The sequence below is a fragment of the Equus przewalskii genome, chromosome 17 (genome assembly GCF_037783145.1).
Source record: "Equus przewalskii isolate Varuska chromosome 17, EquPr2, whole genome shotgun sequence".
Classification (NCBI taxonomy): domain Eukaryota; kingdom Metazoa; phylum Chordata; class Mammalia; order Perissodactyla; family Equidae; genus Equus; species Equus przewalskii.
The window spans coordinates 26,977,103-26,995,588 of NC_091847.1; the positions used below are offsets into that span (position 1 = coordinate 26,977,103).

Below are 18,486 nucleotides of genomic sequence, written 5' to 3' on the forward strand. Positions count from 1 at the left end.
GATAGAGAGAAAACCAGCAGGGTTACCTCACCTTTTGGGAAACTTTAAAAAGTAAAAAAATTGCTCATTCTTGTTAAGCCCCCTTCCCATGTGAATTGGTTATAAGAGTACAATATTGCCAGATGAATATGTGAAATAACGTTGGGTACCCAGTTATGGAAAAGAGAAACCAATAGCGATATGCCTAAATGAATAATTTAAAGACAAAGCCTTCTTCTTACTTTCAATGCTTTTAGCTCCGTAACTTTGATTCGCTGTTTTCTCTTTTCCCCACTTTCTCCTTGTTTATGTTCTCTTTTTGCAGAGCTGAGTCTCTTCCTCTGTCACCTTGGGGGCTCAGTCCCCTCCCAGCACAGCTTGAGGTTCCTCTCTCTTTTTTTCTGCAAGATCCTTCATGAATGGCTTCCTTTGCTACATCACTGCAGTCTGCTGTCGTCCCAGTCATGTCTCTCCTGACTCATTTCATTTTCCACCTCCACTTACCATGGGTTCTCACCTCATTCTACTTTCCACACATGTCTTTTTCCCTTTAATATCATTCCTCTTCCTACCTCTTGAAATCCAAAGATTTCTCTAATTTCTATTCTTTCCTTCTAACCATGTTAATTGCCATTCTTGTAACCCAAACTTGTTGATCCTGTCTTCACAGAGTTTTGTGATTAAAACCTATTTTCCTTTCAGCTTCTGATCCTAAAAACATCCCTTTCTATGTTTCCATATTTACCAGCTTCCCCTCTCCTCAAGTCTGCTCAGATTTCTGGCCTAGAGGTTTTTCTTCCACACTTCCTAATTGTTGCTTCCTCTCAAGCATTTCCCATTTCTCTCCTACCTCTGTCCTAAGAGGTTTCACTTCTTAAATTATTATGCAGTCTTCTTATCTTTTATTTCTCCTTATATTTCTTCTCATCTCTCTATAATCTCTTTTTTTAGTGGTTCTATCTTCCATTTCATTACTTTACAGTTAAACTCTCCACCCTGACCTTATTTTTCCATGGACTTCTATCTGCCTAATTTATGATATATTTTTTTTTGCCCCTTCTCTGTTTGTATCATTATTTCATTGTAAAACTTTAATCTTAAATTATTCCCTACACTATCCATGAGTTGTGTTTTTATACACGTGTTAGCTTCCCTTAATAAAACAATACAGCACTCATTTAAGAATAGCCACCAAACAAGATTCTTCATTCAACTTACAAAACATTGAGATAATTCTGCTTGTTCATGACAGAAAAAAAAAACCCATTGTTTCGGTAAGATATGTATACATCTGTCTATCTATCTACTTAACTGTCTATCTCCTAAGAACCTGGGAACATAGCTGTACTACGGAAAGCCCTGAATGTGAAGTTAGAAGCTGCAGGTTTGAATCCTGGTTCTTTCACATATTAAGTAAGTAAGTAGGCCAATTTTCCAGTAGTTATCCAATTTTTCCGAGTCTCAGACTCCTTGTTTGTGTTAAATACCTTCTCTGTCTACCTCCTAGAATTACTGTGAAGATCAAATGAGATATTTCTGCTAAAGCACTTTGTACAATATTAAACATTCTATAACCATTAGTTACAACTGTTATCCTTTGTGTTCAAACTGGACACATCTGGAAACAGGGTTTATAAAAGTATGACTTTCTAAATCAATGTAATTTCTTTACTGTTGAAGAAGACCAAACAGATCCTAGGCCAACACAATTTGCTTGCAATTATGTGAACAGAAAAAGTTCATGAACCCAATATTCAAATAGAAGATTGAAAATATTAGTTTAGTGGGAGATATAAGAAAATGGTATGTTAACTGAACGTGTCTATATTATTTGCTTTGGGTTTTAAAGAATCTCTTTTGGGATAATTTAGAAAACACTTATATAGCTTGCTGGGTAGATAACAATCAGAGGCCAAAACTTTCCTATGACTACCTTAAATGCCACCTTTACTAAGCTCTACCTGCCTCCCATCATCAGATTTCAAAGTAAGTATTTGTTCCAAATGGGGCTAATTTATTTGACCTAAGATATTTCCACCCTTTATATGATGCTTCTTGTATGGACAAATACCTTACTATTCTGCTGTGGATGGAGAAACCATCGTACAGGAATTCAGCATATTTTGTGTAGTGAAGCACATCAGATTTGGAATTTCAGAACTCAAGGTGGGAAGGAACCTTGGAAGGATGAGGGCCACATAGTCAAATGTCTACTCTGACCAAGCAGGTGAGGGAGGTTGGCTGATCCTTCTAATGGGGATCCAGAGTAATTCCCTCAGGGTCTTTCTACACAGCTGTGTGAACCAGAGACGTCAGGTCTTCTGAGTTCTCCAGAGGAGCTACAAATCTGGACTTTTGAGTGAAATTGTCCAATTGTTAAACACTGGCAACCAATTCAAATGTGTTTAAAATACTTTGTGAGCCAAACCAAACACATCTGCCAGCCACCAGTTTGCAACCTCTGTCCAATCCCTACATTTTACAACTAGGGACATGGGCCCAGAGAGGTTAAGAGATGTTCCATGGCCATGCTGAGATTGGATGGGGGGTTGGGAGGGCCAGAAGTCTGAGTTCCCTGAACCAAGGGCAGGACTCCTTTCGTTATACCAGGTTGTGATCCCAGAACTCCACAGATCAATTGGCTTGCTGGAATGGAAACTAGTAGAAGACATGTGGCCTAATCAGGAATGGCTCCTTCTGTTCTTCTCCCACCTCAAACTCCTCCTGATTGCCATTGCTACTGCTTGCAAAGCTAAATGTGGCAAAGGTAGATACTGACAAGGGGGCCAGGAGCGTAGGCCTTGCAATTCCCTCCTGGCAACTCTCCTATCATCTCCTCCACAGACTCTCTACCACTGACTCTTTCTTCTCACCACCCTCCCTATCATGCCAAGATAGGCTTACCTTTGGAATGGGACTGGAGTGAGCACCCACTTAATGCCAGGCTAATGTCAATACAGGTGAAGCACTTTCTGAGCTCTCTGCGCAGCCTACACAGGAACTGTGAAAATACCTTGCCTAAAAAGCAACAGTCCAATCTTTCTAAAAATGATGGAAACAGCAAAACCAGAGTCTTGAGTTTAGAACCCGTGGCTCGATAGTCCAATAACTCACTTCATAGGCACACTGGATTTTGATTCTAGCCCATTTCGCTCTTGGCATATACAACTGTAACCTGACACTTCAGAGTAGAGAATCATTTAGCCTAAAAATAAGACATCATCTCAGACTGGATCTTGGGAGAAAACTATTAACAACGACGACAAAAGAATTAACATTCAAGACAGCACCCTGTCCCTGATTTGTAGTCAGAAGACTGGGGTTCGAATCTTGGTTCTGCCAACTCTGTTTCAATGTCTACCCAATGCGGGAAACCTACGGGTGAGAATAGTTGAATTCTCTGGTTTCTTCTAAGTTCTATAAATATATGAATGCTTTCTAGGGAAAATATTTTGGAAAATTAAATATAAATGTCAGATTATGCAACGATTTTAAAATAGAAAAGGATGTATAGATAAATGCCAATTAGTATTATCATTTAATTTCAAATATTTGAAAACTGGGTTGGGCATTTTCAGAACCAAATAATCTGCTAGGATCGTATTGGTTGTTTTTTTGAAATAGATTTGGACTATATGAATATGTATCCTCACTTACCTATGCCAGTGTTTGGATAAATGGAAAAAATTTAAATACTTAGAAGTTTTATCATGTAAACTGTTCAAGAAACCATAAAATCAGTTATCTAACACTGCCTTTCTCTCTTCTCTCTTTCTTCTTAGCTTAAGAAAGTAAAAAGAAATCACTTTAAATCCTCCCCCCCACGAAGGAAAAAAATATTTTTGAGTCACTGTTATTTTCTAGAACCTCTGAGTTTTTTAGGCTTTAATTTGTCTTATATCCTCACTGACATGTATCTTTGCCTTATAATGTAAGTGTCATTCTAGACGATCCTAGAAATCTGACTGTGAAGTTCGAGGTACCCTACCCGAGTTTACAAAACCTTTATAGGTGGCTCAAAAGGACTCTTGGAAAAAAAAACCCATGAACACAAACAATTAAAAAACCCTCTTCTTGAAAAGGTTCCTTTATTGTATTTATATCTCTCCTCTGACTAAACCTTTCACACTGACCACAAAAATGTAGATTTTTACCTTTTTTGGATCTACATGAAAAACAGGCATTTCAATAAGCATGGAGAAAGAAAATGTCAAATAAGATACTAAAAGTGTTTTTTGGAAGAAAGAATATAATGTATTTTTCTCAGTTGCATTTTTATAAAATAAGAGAATGGTCTTTCAAGTGGAACTCCGCAATTAATTTTATCCACTCATTTCCATGTATATTCTTTTTAAAACTAAAACTACCTTGATCATGGTTTTGATTACAAATCCCCAAAACAATTATGGAAATGATCTTTAATATAATAATATATTTTACTGAATGTCTCAGCTTTTTCACTCCAACAACTGAAACAGAGACAATTCTTTGCATGTTGAAATGTGTAATTATCATGTATCCAAAAGGGAGGGTGTAATTTTCACATCTGATTACAAGGGAAGGGTGTAAAGGAAGCTGCCTGGGTAAACTTACGCTTGTTTACAAAGAGCACTACCTTCGATATTAAAAACTCAAAACATGTAAAACACTGAGAAAAATCAAGACTAACGTGCACAAAACTAAACAAAAACTTAAGTATTTTTCTTGGCCTCACTACAAAAGTAAAGTCATTTCTTCCCAACTTGTATTGGTCGACCTATTTCTGGTGATTTTAAGACTCAAACATTATTTTGTAGGCATGGTGGCGACTGTGCTATTAAAGGTTAGGAAGCTCAAGCACTAGATTTAATTTAAAAGCAAACTTCAAATTCGTATTGTGCTTATAAACCTACGTGGTCAGTTTAAACAAGAGAACGATTTTCATCTCAACAGAACACACTTTCCTAAATATAATCATTGATTGCAAGATATGTATTTTTGATGTTTTTATCTCCCTGCTTTTTTTTTTTAACTTCTGATTTACCTTTGATAAGATTAACTTCTGCTCATGTGAACTTATGTTTTGGACATGTAGGAAGAGATAATATCAAAGAAAGTCAGAGCTGTGATGGCAGCTATCACTTAGCAAGAAGATTAAAGATAGATACAAGATCACACAACAGGTAGAAAAAAGAAACTGCTCTAACAGCCAACACATTCTAGGAACAATTTTGTGTGATACAGATTATGACAAGGCTTAAAAGATTGACCCTGAATATTAAGTATACTTAATATCCCTATTGTATCTCATAAAATAGGCAAGACAAGGAAAATAAAGAGAAGGAGAAAAGGGAAAAGTTAAGAAATCGATTTAGAAATAGAAGATAAGTTTTTCATTCTAAAAGGAATCCACTAGAACGTATTTAGTTTCTATTTAGCTTTAAAATGATAATAGAAAGCAATGAATTTGTTAGAAAGCTAGTAAGTTACATAGGTTTTCAACTGTGATACTAATGGAAGGCTGATTTTTGGTATACTTTAGAAATTAGGGGGTTATTTTAGTCATTTGCCAAATCAGACTTGATAAGCCAGAAGTTGAAAAAAGGCTACCAAACTGCCAAATGATTCAGATTTAAGAATAATTACAATTGAATAAAAAGTTATTCTGTGAAAAAGGAACTAGGCTGTTCATTCCTAAATTGACAATAACTAAGGCATTTCAGTGATAGTCAGAGCTTAACTTTTTTAATAAGATCTTCACTTTTTCTTCTTTATCTAGGATTTCACTGTGAGTCTTACATTCTGCTTTCCATTAAATCAAAAAGCAAAACACCTGATGTAAAGCTCCCTCCTCTTCCGCCTCAGTGGGCGTGCCTGTGTCCTTGCCTGAATGGATGGGTGGGAGCTGATGTGGGTGTACCTGAAGGAGAAGAGGTTTAGAGGACAACTGCAGTTTTGAGGTAGGTCAGAGGCTCCCCCACCACAACACGTCGGTGTCCGCAGCACACCAATCAATGCTTAGTGCACAGCACATTTTTCACTGTGTTGTTAGAGTACATTTGCTTATATTTTGCACAATTTTAATTTAACCATATTGATCAAACTGAACGCTCAATAAGACCCTAGGCACCTTAGGCTTATTAAAATTAGTCAACATGAAGCAAGGAAGTAATGGAAACTGTTTGGAGATTTAAATACAGTAGAACCCACTTAAATAAATACCTGTTAATGAAATAAATCTATTAAATGAATTTATTTTCTCTGAACCAAATCAAAACACATAGAGTAATACTCAAGGGGACCTTTAAATGAACACTGCTTAAATGAATAAGCATCTTAAACGGACATGCTTCTTCTGAAAGGCAAATAGCATTTTCATGTTCTCCAAGGTTAATTAAAGCAAGAAAATCCGTGTCGACTTTTTTTTGGGATATATTGTCATTCTTTGGAATTAGGAAAAAAATTACTTAAATAACACTATTTATAATATAAGTATTCTTTTCCTTAAGGCTAATTGCCTGTGTGTGTGTGTCTGTTGTGGGCACTGGATTCATGGAGGACAAACCCTCAAAACAACTGACTGTGTCTCTTTGTCCGGCAATTGACCCTTGGCAAGTTAAAAGAGAAAATTATGTTAAATTTTTAACTGCCTCCCACAATCCTATGTCACAGAGAAACAGACTGGCTACTTTTAATATATAATTTATTTGCCTCTTTGGAAAGTTCCATTATTTCTCCAGCATGGTTGAAAGGCATGATTAAAAGAATCAACTCCCTTACTCTAATGTTGATTTGTAACAAGAGGCTCATTGGCACATTCAGGTGCTCAAAATACTGTTTTTCAAAAGATATAAATGCTTTTTTTTTTTTTTTTGGTGATAAAAAACACACAGCATGTAATCTACCCTATTAAATTTTTCGGTGTCCGGTACAGTACTGTTCATTCTGTGTGCACTGTCGTACAGCACAGCTCTAGAACTTAGAGCTTTTCCACATCAAATTGACGTTGGATTACGTCCTTGACTGATCATGTCTCTCTTTTCTGAGAGGGGTTGACGTACGGTGGTGTGTCCTTATGATGAAAGAAGAAAGTGCAACATACGTTGAAGTCTTAAAGCAATAACACCTTTTTAAAATACAGTGGGCACGTGATGCACGGAGATATTTTTCAGACCCCCTTTATCTAGTATTGCCTTTAGAGGGCCTTGTTTATTCATTTCTTTCCCCGGGCCTAATAAAAGATATTAGCTCTTTTCCCTAAGCAAAAGCATTCCTCTCATGAATCAGGGAACTAGTGGGAGACTGCTGGCCAGGTTTCACCCCACTAAAATTCTAATCTATACTTTGTCTTTTAGAATTAAGGAGAAAATGCATATCAGCAGAATCTCCTCTCTACTTTATTTCATTTATAAATTACGAGAATGATGCTATTATATATTATTAATTTCTGCTGTTCTCCAACTCTGCTGCAGCAGTGAGCTGCGGATGTTGAAACGGTGTAATTATGTTCTAGGAGGGTAGCCATCCGTTTCCTTTCAAAAATTTACAGGATTCTTAATCACGCTGCTCATTTGGGTGCGCAGCAGCGAGAATGGTGAAACACAAACAGGGCACGTTCGTTTACATAGGAACACCTGCTTAGCATGAGAGCAGATGTCAGTCAGTAAGCAGAACACAAAAGGAAAAAATATCAACAACAGCAAACTCGCACCATTTTGATTTGATGTGGGGAAACCTTTTCAGGAGTGATGGCAACAGTGGACATTCCTTCGAAAACACAAACAGAGGCTCTGAAATTCCCAAGTCTTGTTTGTGGTTAACATGTCATCAGAGAGAAAGGGCATTTGTGCTCTTGTGTTCTAGGGTTGACTCTGACTCTCTTTATTATTTGGGGGAATTACTGAAACTACCCTGCCTCAGTTTCCTGATCAGTAAGCAGACAAGGAGTTGGATATTCTACATAAAAACCTACTTCCCCGAAGGTGTTCGTCCTTAGAAGCAACGCAATGGTAAGAGGGTGGCTCTCGCCAGACTTGGTTCAAATCCTGTCGCTGTCACTTAGCAGTCGCGTTGACATCAGTCAAGTTATTTAACCTGGCTAAGCCACGGTTTCCTGATTTGTAACGTCTGTTGAGAAAATTAAATGAGATAATGTATACAAAGTGCCTGCCACATAGTAAGGATATAATAAACGGTGGCTGTTTTATTGTTATTATTACTATCATCATCATTATCATTATTTTATTTTGATCCTTGCAGACCCCTTCCTACTCAACATGTTATTTATTAAAAGTCTGGAATGACAACCAACTGAAATCTCGTGCAGAGATCATCATAAAACGTGATATTTTTGATGTGTATAGTTCTATAAGATTATTATAATGATACCTACTACTGTTATTTTATAGTTAGAGAGCCTGTCATCATTTCCACTACATTTTCTGGGATTTACATCTGAACCATAAAAAAGGTTTTCTGGGCTGTACCCTGCCTGAAAAAGAGCTTCAATGAAAGTGAAGTGCTTTCTAGAACTTTGACACAATAAAATGAGGCTATGGAAAGGAAAAAATTAGAAGTACGTTGTCTTCACATGCCCACCCCACCCTTACAACTTTTGCACCAGGTTTTTAAGGACTTTTCAGACTACTCTGGTATTTTCCCTTCTCACTCTTTCCCCAAAATGGTTAAAATTCAAAATGGAAAACAGCTATCACACATGGGCAATGACTAATTTTCCTAAGGAATTTTAGTATTCGGAATGTGTCTGCTTGTGCAGGCCTGTGCGTTAAAGGCTCCCTGAGTATGCATTGACTTGATACCCAATAATGGCTGCTAAGGAGCCGTTATGTAGTGCCGTGTCAATGATCCGTGCATTGAGGACTCCCTGAGTACGCATTGACACGATAGACCGGAACGGCTCAGAAGAAGCTGTTATGGTCTATCATGCCAATGATGTGCGGATATTGGCAGGGCCTCTGGCCCTTCCATGGAAATTATGGAGTCTCTGAAGGAACTGGTGTGGGCGCCATGTGGGCGCCATCAGTGAGCTAACAACAGCTCCATTTTCCCTTCTCCTTGGGTTTCCTTCAGAAGAGTCAGCTCAGAAAAGTTGTCCAGTAACTTCAGCGGTCCTACGTTACATCACCCAAACATACGCAAGAGTTAAAGATATTCTTGCCATTCAGTCTTTCCTTTCTTCTCAGAGGAAGAAACTGATACTGTTCATATTAAAACGAGAGGAAAAGTTAAATTTTTTCATGTTTTTCTAAGTTTTTAATTATAAATGTCTCTTTTCTGCTTCATGAATTTCATGTAATACACATATACGGTACTGGGCAGACTGTTGTGGTGGTGGCAATTTTCTTTGATGGAAACCTTAATTCGTGCACAGAAAAATACCTTTTTTATATGTCCTCAGCAGTTGAATAGGTACTCAGAGCTCAGCATATAGGAAATGGTTCAAAAAACCTTGGGAAGAGAAGTGCAAGTTCAAGAATAAAGTTTGGATTCACACATGCTTTACCAACTTAAGGCAGTAATTAATTCACTTATGGTATTTACATGCCCCTCTTCAGATACTTATGGAGAACATGGGAATTTTAAATTCACAATTCAGTGCAAAATTTAAAATGATCTTCATTAGAATTTGAAGCTATACTCTAAACTGCTTTATATACTCCCAACAGGGAGCCTCATTATGTAGTACTATATTTGGACTACCTTCTTTACATTTTGTAGCTGTAGATTTTGAATGTATTTCTGGTATGCTTAAGCAGAATCTAACAAAGTGTTTTAATCTGCTCTATTAACTAGCCAATCCACACAGTTGCAGGGCAAACATATAAAGTCAAGAGACCTTGGTGCACCTTCTTTTCTGCTATCTTCAAAGGATCAGGGAAGAAGATCTGAGATACCCAAGTACAGAATGGTGGCAAAGCCTTGCAGAAATCCTAAAGTTGCTCACTAAAAAGGATGGTGGGAACAAAGAAACACTCAGATTAGGCAGAAAATAGCTAGAATGATCGTGATTCTAAGTACGGAAGGTACTTCTGCATACTCCTTTCCTTGAGTAGAAAATGGTCCATTTCTCACAATGAAATTGGGAACCAGGGTAAGATATCCACTATTGGGGTGTATTAAATGTTGATTGACTTAATGCCTGACAGAAGGAGCAAGGGGGACCTCACTAAATGCCAACCTAAAGCGAACACTCAATAAACACTGAAGCCTGAAGGGAGGGGACATAACATTCAATACCTACCATGTGCTTGATATTTACCTACTACCAATATGTCCTCACAACACCCCTGTATTTCTCACAGGTATTCTGAGAAATGGAGACACAGTTAGCTCGAGCAACTTGCTCCAGGTTGCATGGCTGGTATGAAGTAGAAACCAGATTTGAGCCCAGTTGTCCAAGCCCTAGGCTCTTTTGAGCCCCCACACTGCCTCTCAGTCTGCCTCTCTGAATCACAGGTCTTAAAGGTGTCATTGGGAAAGGAGGAAAGCCAGTTGATTTAAATACAAACTAAAAAAAGAAAAGGGGAAAAAATCCCAAGTATTCAAAATGGCATAGCTGTCACTAAGTCGAGTTCAAGAAATTGTTAATAGGGTGGTAGGGAGTCTAACATAAGTTATCAAAAGCTTTTTTCTAGATATTATAATATACACTAAATCTTTAATGTACCTGCCGTATTCATTTTCAGAAGACAGTTGAATAGAACGGATTTGTCTTCGTATTAAGTACAGCCTCGCTTTAACAAAATGATTTTTGTGTTCCACGCTTTGAGCTAGTCGCTGGTGACAGAGAGATGGACAAGATTGTCCTCAAGGCATTTACACATTTGTGAGGAGACAAATAGGAATCAGATGTTATAAGTGCTGTGAGAAAGGTCAGCTCAGAATACATTCTTTGAGGAATTTTTTTTAGTGGGCGTTGTTCCTATAAGAAAAAGTACCAGGTCTACTTCCTGGAAATGCAGAGGTATAAGACCATGCCAATCACTGTGACTATTTCTTTTCCTGTTTTGTTTTTTCACACTCCCTAAAGAAATTGAAAAGAAATGAGTACCTCAGCGTAGGGTTATTGTTTCCTCTTTTCAAGAATGTTTCATATGGCCCAGAAACTGAAGTACCTCTATCACAGAATTCCTGGCAGCCTGATTAGTCACACCTTGAAATAGTCATAATCAGAATTTAATGAGTATCTTCTAGGCTTCTGATACTGCTCTTAGAATTTTGTTCAATATTCCCAACAATCCTATAAAACAAGTATTGGCCCCCATTTTAAGCATTATGAACTGAAGCTCAGAGAGATTAAGAACACACTCAGGGCCACATGGAGAGTGAGTGGCAGAATCAGAATTCGGACACAGACTTTGTGTCTGAATGATGTGTTCTTTTCATAGTTTTGAATTCCTCGCTCCCTGGGGAGAGAGGAGAACCGGGCTCCATTCGTTATAAAGGAATGGACTGAGGCATGTTCCTGCAGCAGGAATCTGGGGAGTGGAAACACGAACATGAAAGAGCAGAGCAGCTCCCCTTCGCAGTACTAGTAGACAGCACACAGTAGGGCGTGTGAAAGGAAGTACTGCTTCACTTACAAGTGGACAAGTCAATAGCTTCTAAATTTTATCCCCACTGGTAAGGATAAAATTGTTCACTTGTGTAAACTCTTTGGGATCTTAAAAAATATCTTGAATTTACATCCCCTGCACGTCTCTTATGGCTGTTGTCCAAATCCTATTATCTGGGAACTTAATTTAAAATAGCTTGGTCTTTTTGAATTGTCAAAAACTCTAATAAAACAGGAATATTTCATACTTTCACAGACCAAATTCTGTGGGACATCCAAAACTTAGCTCTTAACTTTGTTCTTAGATCATTGAAGAGGTAAAATCTAGACTTTGTTGAAAAGCACAACGCAGATATGAACTCTAATGAATCCTTGACTGTGTGCAATCCATGCAAGTCCTTATTCTACCTATTACCTATATCTATTAATAGACTGTAATTGTAATAATAAGTCAGACGTTTTAACCAAACGGTTAGCTTGAAAACTGAGAAAATGCTAAATTATTATTCTTTTTTGACAATGGAAATTAATTTCTGAAAAGGTAGAAACCTCTAAGTTCATTTCCTTAAATTCTAAGCGCTTTAAGATAGGTAGACAATGTGGGAATGCGCAGCTGCAGTTTTTATTAAAGGCTACTGTTCCTTTAATGCCCAGCTGGTTCTGAGTTGTAATAAAATTGACATATTGATTCCTTTGAATTTACAAATGCCTGTTTCATAAACTCCATCTCCAAAGCCTAGGCATCTTTAGAGCACTGTCATTTTTTTTCTCCAAATGGATCAATTATGTGCCCACGTAATCCTGTTACCTGTGAAATCCATGCATACTTCTCCCATTTGCTGCAGTTCCCAGGCGGACAAACTTGCATTATGTACGCATAAACAAACAGCGCATTTTCCTGATATTAGAGATTGTTTTCAAAGTGAAAGGCAATCTCTTGGGTCCTCTACTCAAAAAAAAAAAAAAAAAAAAAGAGAGAGAGAAAAAGAAAGAGAAAAAGAAAAACTGTGCCTGTTCCTTCAAGCAACCTTAGCATATATACACGTGTGTGTGTGTGTATATGTATATGTGTGCATTTATAGTTACTATTTACAGTTCCTAACAATTCATTTAAATCATATGGTTTTGCTATGTTCAGTCCTTTAACTGATTCACAGATGCAAATTCTTCAGTTTAGTTAAACTAGTTCATGAAGGTTTATCACATTTTTTATTGCTATCTTTTCTCCTTTGTTGATAATTAGTTATTTAAGGACAAATCATCCCCAAGATACCTTGAAACAACTGAGAAGTGAAAACTCAAAGTGAATTCGGTTATAAAGTTTGCAGCCGTTTTACAGAAAGAAAAGTCCTCAACATTTTTCATTGTAGCACTTGACACTCACGGGCTCTGAGTCTTCCTTAAATACACAGAGTCCTTTATTGAAACAACCGTAGAAAACACAAAGATACTGCTTCTGCTACATTAGGAGAGAAACGCCTCAGTGAACTGAAGGTCTTTCCCATGTCTTAAATCTGTAACAGCAAATTGTCTTCCCACACGAGCACATTTACATGTTCACATGTGGACACCCTCACCCGTACAAAATGCATAAAGAAGGCTTACGTGCGATACACGCACAGACTGTGCCTACAGAATCCCCTGCAAATAACCAACAAGCAAACCCGCTTTTGTCTATGTGTGAACTCTCTGTGTGAGCAGAGGACTGTGCATGCTCTGCACAGAGATATGAATTCTCGATTCATTCTTTCAGCCTCTGCTGTATCTGATTTTCCTCACTTCACTGGGCACCCAGCAGTCCAGCTACACTACACTTGCACTCTACAATTTGTCTCTAAGAGATTCCCCAAATCACAAAACATCTTGTCTGCTGTCCAATGTGCTCCCCATATGCAGAAAAGATGGTCTGAAAAATTGGGTTGTGCTTGGAGCCCTGTGGCCTGGCCCACCGCTGCCATTGTGCGGGAGTGGTTTTAAAGATAAATGGCTGCATGTTAACCAGATTTGACATGCTGTACAAAGGCAGGCACCTTTGGTCCCATGACACAGCCAAACAGAAAACACAACAAGCAAGCCTGGCAAAGATGTCCGACATGAATAAAAGCACAACAATTTGTCACATAGTTGTTACAAAATGTTAGCAGCTTTAGGGCTTGCCACGGGATGGCAGAGATAAGGCAGTGTGGAGAATTCGCAAGTTTGGGGATTGGTGAGTCTTAGGCAATGGAAGAGTTAATTCAGAAAAGGGGGAAAAGAGTCATCGCTAAGGGATTATTTTCATTTGCTTCCTCATAAGGCCGAAGAAGGCCTTAATGTCATGAATTAAATCTGCAAGGCCAGTGTTCAGGGACTTACTGAATTCCACTGTTTTGAAGGCCTGTCTGTTAACCATCTCTTTCCAAACTCCCAAAGATGTAACACATTCTAGGATCGGTTTCTTGAGGATCAAGAATCATTTTTCATTTTCTTTTTCAAACTGGCCTAGTGATGAATGAAAGGAAGAATTCTGAGGATGAAAAATCCTTATACCCCACTTAGTCACACTATTCACCCACAGAAAAGGGAATCAAACTGCCTTACTTTAACTCTTTTTCAAATGTTGGGTTTCCTTTTCCAAATGCCCTTCCAGAATTACTTGTAATTCTGGAAACTCCAGTAATGTTTAACCATAAACTTTCTTCCTGACTCCACGCTCATGCCCTTTCTAAGCATTAATTGCCTCATCTGTAAAAAGTGTGTTAAAATAATACTATCTATTTGATAGAACTGTCGTCCGGGCAACAAGAGATGACATAGCCCAAATTCTCAGCACACATCTCAGCACATTGTAAGTACTCAATAAATGTTAGATAATATTAGCTTTCGTTCAGTTGCCAGAGACATTTTCCTGAAATACAAATATGACTATGTCATTCTTCTTCTTTAAAAGATAGTTCACAAGCTCATCATCACCTATTTACTGGAGAAGAGCCAGAAATCTGGGATAGAAGATTCTTCTGCTCCCAGGCAACCTATGCAGACTCAACTTAAGTCACCCTCTTGTATGTGCCCCATGTTCAGACATCTTAGTTTTCTGGCAGTACCTGAGCTGGTCTCCCTTTCTCTCCTCCAATGCCTGTCCATGCCCTTCTCTCAGCCCAGGAGGCCCTTCCCTTACTCCACTGCCGAAATCACATGACCATACTCCCTTCCAATGCCTCCTCCCCGAGGAAGTCTGCCCTCACCACTTGCTCCCAGATGTAGTTACACCATCTTCTGCACTCTACTCACTGGGTACAAAGTTCTTTCTAGCACTCATAACATTTTCCTCATTTCTTGAGGCCCCCCCTTTCTCACTAGACAGTGAGCTCCCCAGGGGCCCAGGCTTTAGCATACATTTTCTGATCAGCAGCCTCAGATACAGGGCTTGCACATTATAGATGCTCAATTAATGCGGAATGAATAAACACTGCAATTTAAGGACCTGGTGCCGTACTTTTCAATTTTTTCTTACAATGGAAAGCTCAGATCACCCTTAGGAATGAAGGTGGAAAAACTCAGAGTGGAAAAAGAAAATGTGCATTTTTCTTCCACGAACCTGATATCAGCTTTGAAGAGGTGCTGCTTCTAGCAACAGCGGAATGAATCAAGGAAGCTCTCAAGGCAAACTTTGAAAAGAAAAAGAACTTAGAGAATCAAATTGCTGGCTAATCTAGCGGTGGCCTAGCCATACAGACCAGACCTTTCCGGAGGATCCTGATGACACTGTAGGAGTATGGAGAAGATAGCCAGGAGAGGTGGCTTGTACAGAAGAATTGTCATTGTCAGTGGTTTGCTACAACACTGGTGAAACCTCCCAAGTAAAGGGCTCACGTTGCTCGCCTGCCTTACAGAGGACTATAAACTAAATGTGAAGAGGGAGGAAGATTTCCACTGCAAATTTTTCAAGAGGTAGGGCCTGGAGCTCTATTGACATCTGTGATTCTCTAACCTTTCTGACCCCTTGTAAATTCAGAACCAGCGCAGCCTAGAGCACGTCATAGTACCTCCCCCAGCCCACCACTCTCCTGAAATTTGAGCCGAGCCCCATGTGGCTGCAGATCTTATGTTCACAGGTCCTGACGGGAATCCAGGAAGCCATTCTTTGATGAAGTTTGCACTCCCCCTCACTGAAGGTGAACTGACTGCTGGAAGATGAAATCGTCCTAATCGCAGTTAGTGGGGGGTAGGAGCTGGTGAAAGGAGAGGAATCATGAAGTTAACTGGTGACCTTTCAGTTTCCTCCATTTATAGGTCTCATTTTATTTCTACTTGTAATATTAAATGGGAAACAGATTTAAATACGGGAGAAGCGATGGCATGCCACTCCGAACAACCAACTGAGTTGTCACCTCTAAACCACACAGTTCATTTGTATCCTGAAAGGGTCACAGGGGAAGGCATGATACCAGGCCTGAAATCAGAGGATGGTAGGATACTTGGAGGGAAACAGACTGTTCCTTATTTTTCATGTCTCTCCCAAAAATGTCAGGGTTTCCCAAAGAATGTCTTCAAAGTGAAATCATTGAGTTCTGCCTCAAACAGGAAAGAATCAAGCAGAATATTTTACAGGAGAGAACATAGTCTTAGCATGAGCTTTACATGGAGAGATCATTTTGCAGAATGCCAAATACGAGAAAAGGATGCTTAAGAAGTCCCAAGAAGTCTCCTTAACTCCAGTGGCAGCCAGATACTCAAACCCTGTATTCCCCTCGATTAATTACTAAGGTATTTTAAAATTCATATTGTTCAGATGGTAAAGATCAGCACATGAAAGTTAAATTTCTTCCATTAAAAGAAGATTTTAAAAGCTTAGTGGTTCTCATCTTAATAGTAAAAACATAGTACAAATAAAAATAATGTTTACGTAATATCTAAACTCTAAATTTACTCATGTACCAATAGAGTGTGCCAGTAGAATGCTTGAAACATATTAAGTTGATGGTATAATACATTGTTAAAAAGTTGCATCTTTGTTCAAAGGAGAGAGTCTATTAATAAGCAGAGTTCATTTCTGGAAAAAACGTTTCTAATAATAACTTTCTGGTAATAACTAGAGATAAAACTAGTATTAATTAGTTTTGGAGGTTTATAAGTGGAATAATAAAGATATAGTTAAGGATTCTAAGAAAAATATGGGCTTTATTATAACTGTTTAGTTCTTCCTTAAACTTTAAAAATAAAACCTCAAGTATTTATTGGATTGGTTAATAGTCTTTATGTCTCTAGTACCTGTTCTGTGAAAAAACGCCCTTCCAGATCTCTATTTCATCGATGGGAGTATAGTGCAGCAAACCAAATCCACTAGTCAGAACTTCAGGTGTATAATTCTGACCCTTGTAACAGTTTTACGTTTGCAATTTGTGTTGTTACATTTCTTAATCTAGGTCTAAAATATGTGCAGCGTTGCTTTTAGAAAGTAAAAAAACTGATGGATCGTGCCATCTATGGCAGCATTTGTTCAGCATTTGGTACAAACGGGAGGAAAAAGATACAGAATGCATGGATTGATTTTCAAATTACCTCAATATTTTGAAAACATTTTCACCTGCATGCTGAGAATGCTAAGAATGGCAAGGAAGGCAATTGTGCATTTGCACAGCCTCCACTGCATTCATTTATAAATTACCTCATCACTGACTGAAATTAACACTGATTCTTACAGGCAATTTCTCAATTTCCAATGCTAATTACATTTTTTTTACTTTTAAATTCTGTACCACCTGTTTTGGGCAAGACATCTTAGGCAGCGCGACCGCATTTAATCACAATTTTAATTAACCGCCCTGTAGATGTGAAAAAGAAGCAATTATAATGTAGATGAATGATGATTTTTCTGCATTAAATTGTTTTGTTTCCCTGGTATGTTGATTGTAACACAGCACACAAATACAGTAACTGTACAATTTTTTTCTATTGTAATTTAGTAATTGTTTTTGGAAAACCAGTTTGGGAATGAGTGACTTCATCTGTTTACAAATTGATTGATACTGTTCACTCACTGATTGCTGCGGCGTATATTTTGGTATTGCACAGCCTAGCATAAAATATAATTAGAGATGCACAGGCTTTGCAGCACCATTTTGGAATCTGAAAATCAACTGTAACTGAAGTATGTTTTCCTTGAGCAGACTAGTATCAGTTGGGGCTGATGAAATGATAATCAAAACAATGGGCTTTCCAATTCTACCACTAGTAGAAACCCTTGGTTTCAATCTGATAGTCTAATATGGTAAGTTTATGAATTACTCTGTACTAGGCCTGGGAGCTGGGGGCTGGCAAGTCTGAAGCCTGCACAACTCACTCAGATCTGTATCAGAAGAAGCATACAAGAGAGGTAAGGTGACAATGATGAAAATAAAGAGTTGCTGCTTTGGAAATGGAAGGATTTTTCCCGACACCCAGGCACAATGCACTGGTGTGCTGTAGCTCCAGACTATCTCATCTCTACACTGTGATACAATAAGATCACATTCATGCTCCTGGCTTGCAGATACTGATCATTAAAGCCCTACCTCATTGCAGATAAATTCAAAGATCTTATTTACATGAAGCAGAGCTTGTTCCTCACTCAGCCAGGAAGAGGATGGGAGAAAAAGGCAGCCGTCAATATCTGTTTATTGGAAACCTGATGCTGACGGATGCTTGAAGATCTACACTTACTGTTCTCACATGAATTAGGAATTCCTTCATGAATGCCCTAGACTAACATCACACCCACTCTCAATCTCAGGAAAGTTCTCAGTTAATGCACTTCATTGGTCTCACAGGGCTGGTGTCTCCCTCAAATGGTCCAATGAATAGTTGTGAAATGTGCTCACTTGGATAAGCCCTGGGCTAGGCCACCTCTGCTAGCCTGGAAAAAAGGGGAAAAGGCCATGTAAGCAACTGTGGATGTTCAAAGGAAACTATTTACGAGATCTCTTCATCTTCTA

At 38.4% G+C, this 18,486-nt stretch overlaps 1 protein-coding gene across 6 annotated transcripts in view; it reads right to left on the bottom strand.

Moving 5' to 3' along the window:
• The window catches only part of ZEB2 (zinc finger E-box binding homeobox 2), a 132,223-nt gene that overhangs the window by 94,597 nt on the left and 19,140 nt on the right, over positions 1-18,486 (bottom strand). The window lies entirely within an intron of this gene.